The sequence below is a fragment of the Pteropus alecto genome, unplaced genomic scaffold (genome assembly GCF_000325575.1).
Source record: "Pteropus alecto unplaced genomic scaffold, ASM32557v1 scaffold40, whole genome shotgun sequence".
Lineage (NCBI taxonomy): Eukaryota > Metazoa > Chordata > Mammalia > Chiroptera > Pteropodidae > Pteropus > Pteropus alecto.
In genome coordinates, this window is record NW_006431919.1 from 20,142,032 (window position 1) to 20,145,511 (window position 3,480).

Sequence of the window (3,480 nt, forward strand, 5' to 3'; positions counted from 1 at the left end):
GCTGCAGCCGGCAAAATCAAGATTGTGATATTAAAAAAAAAAAAAAAAAAAGAGAGAAAGGGAACTGATAAAAGAGACTTGAGACATTTGTCTACCAAATCCAACATATGGACTTTATTTCAAAATACAAGTTAACTGTAAAAAAAAAAAAAAAAAAAAAAAAAAGCGCAGGGGAGGGCAGATGGTCATTCTAGCTATTTGTTTTATGTGTCTGAGCTTGGGAGTCATTTATTACCCAGCAATATATAAAGGTTTAAAAAGATGATACAACCCCTACATAGGCTGGACCATCGACTTGAGCAAAGAAACTCACTGGCTAATTAACTCTAACCGTGATGCTGGCTAAGGCAAGGCGATGTTAGAAGGGGTAGTGGAAAGGGGAAGTGTCGTCAGCTATAGGCTCGTGACTGTGGAAATGGGGACTGTAATGGTGTCTGCCTGAACGACCTTGCTTGCTGGTACCATATTACTGTTATTTTAAAATGTTTTCACCTCTGTCATTTTCCTTTTCTCATTATTATAAAGTGAATCGATGCCTGTTAAAACATCTGTGTGGTCCACAGGTTTCAAAGCATTGAGATGGGACCGAAGGAAGAGGCCCTGGACTTGGAGTTATGGCAGTACTTGGACCTGATTCTGTGTCTCTCTCCTGAGGCCTGGGGGTGTGTGTTCTTGGTCGAGTGTGAGGTTATGGTTACTTTGATGGCTAGGAACACTTAAAAATATCAAATGTGTGGAAATGTGTGCATGTGAGGACCAAGAAGCCAGACGGCACCTGGTGGGAGTGGCGAGACCTGACTACTGTCCTCTAGGATCCACTCCTCTTCCGCAGGGGTCACCGAATTGGTCTGACCAGCTTGGTATGGTCACTGCATCTGGCTGATGAGATGCAATGAGATTCTGACGGCTCCGCAGAATCATCCCGAAGAGACTACTGGGCACGCACACACTCATTTCTTTGTCCTGTGCTTGGAACTTATGTGTGTGACTGGAGGGCCATCCTGGTACATGACAAAGGAACTGGGCCCTGGCACTTCATGGATAAGAGGGACATACTGGCTTGAATTACTTACCTCTGGATTTTTACACGAGAGAAGTAAACTTGGATCCGAGAGAAATAAACTTGGATCTCGTTTAAGCCGTTGTCACTTTAGGTCTGTCATTTATACTAAATCTAATCCTAATGAACACAGTAGACATCTTTTTGTTTTGCCTGCCGGCCGCAACTTCCCATTCTTTTGCAAGGACTTCCTCTCCCCTATTCCTGCGGCTCTGGTGGACTGTGAGTCACCGGGTCCCACCCTTTTCCCCAACAGAATGGGCAGGTAGCCAAACCATCTCAGCCAGAATCCCCTCCCCCTGTGCCAGGGAGGGAGACACAAGTGGAGTGGCACCCACAGGCAGGTGGGTCTAAGTTACTGTGATGTCAGTGTCCCAAAAAGATCCCTGTAGGTCCCACAGTGGCCCTGGATCCTGGCCTTTCTGAATCCTGATTACCTGACTTTTCCTTCAATTCTGTGAACTCACCAGTGTTCTTCCTATTAAAATCTTTCTCTTTTTTTAAAATTCATATTAGCTTTCTGCCCCCTGCAAACCAAGAACCATGTTCTCTGCCTTCCCATTTTCACCCGATTGTGCCACTGTCCCCACCTAGAATCCCTGATACTCCTTAGTCACCATCGTTCCAAAACAATCCCCCTCCCACAACCTAGTGGCATAAAACAGCAATCATTTTACCATCTCTTCCTGTCCCGTGAGCTGAGTGGGCTTGGCTAAGTGGTTTTCACTCGGGAGGGCTCATGTTTTCGCAGTCAGATGGCAGGTAGCTAGGGCTGTTGTCATCTTGAAGACTTCCTGCATTTTCCAACACAGCAATTTCTTGACACCAAGTGGGTGTCCAACAACTCAACTCAATTCAGATACTAAATACCCAGAGTGACTGTCACACTCCACAGGGATAAGGGCTCAGTCCACAAGACGACTCTCACTTCAGATGTCAGCTCCAAGCCCTGGGAGCCCCTTGTAATTCTGATGGTTTGGCTAAAAATTCAAGGGCTCCCACAACTCTTGTTCAGGAGTGTTAATTCACTAGAATGACTCACAGAACTTAGGAAGCCACTATACTTCTGATTACTAATTTATAAAGGATATGAATGAACAGTCAGATGAAGAGCCCACTAGGACATGATGGAATATTATTCAGCCTTAAGGAAGTCCCGCCATTTGTGACAACATGGATTGATCTGGAGGACAGTATGCTAAGTGAGATAAGCCAGGTGCAGCAAAGACAAGTACTACATGACACCGCTTATATGAGGAATCTAAAATAGCCAAACTCATAAAAGTAGAGAGTGGAAGGGTGTTTGCCAGGGGCTGGAGGGAGGGGACGTGGGGAGGTACGGGTCAAAGGGTACAATGTTATACAAGATGAATAAGTCCTAGAAACCCACTGTATGACATAATGCCTGTAACTAACAATACTGTGTCATATACTTAAGGTTACAGGCCTTGTGTTATGTGTTTTTATAACAAAATAAGGAGGGGGAAACCTGGAGGTGATGGATTTGTTTATGGCACAGTGATTAGTGATAGTTTCAGGAATGTATACTTATTTCCAAGCTCATCCTGTATTCATTAAGTATGTACAGTTTTTTGTATGTCAATCTTATTTCAATAAATTAAGAAATAAAATGAATAGGACAAGGTCCAAGGCTGGGGGAGGAGCTTCCATGCCCTCTCCTCGTGGAACCTGGGCATGCCACCCTCCCAGGACATAATACGTTCATCAACCCAGAAATTCCTCCAGCCTCACTGTATCAGGGTTTTCATTACCCAGGCGAGATTAATGAAATCACTAGCCACATGATCAAACTCAGCCTCCAGTCCCTCTTCCCTCTCTGGAAGGTGGAGAGTGGAATCAAAGGTTCCAACCTTCTAACCTAGGTTGATTTATCTGGTGTCTGGCCCCCAGCCTGAAGCTATCTAGGTATCAGCCAGGAGTCACTTCATTAGCATAAAGGTCTCCTTATGAGTAACAAGACACTCCTACCACACAGGAAATTCCAGGGGTGTTAGGAGATCAGCTCTGTGCCAGTACCGCACTTCCTCACTCAAGAATCTGGCAGTTGCTGTCTATTGGTGGGGCCCTCAGCTGGGACTGTCATTTGAGCACCTGTCCATGGTCTTCTCAGGTGGCCTGGACTTCCTCATAGTTTGGCGGCTAGGTTACAAGGAGCCAGCTTCCAGGACATCGCGGCAGACCGCTGGCATCACCCCTGCCCTAGACACAGTCCTGCCTGGCCTCAAAGGAAGGGAGCACAGAGCTCATTTCTCAGTGGGAGGGGTGTCAATATCGCTGTGTAGGAAGGGCATGTAGGACAGAGACCTTGTGGCCGACTTGGAAATACAACCGGCCACATCGGTGGAGACTCAACCAACCCCTGCCCTTTAAGGTCCAGGCCAAACGTCGTGTCTTCCTCT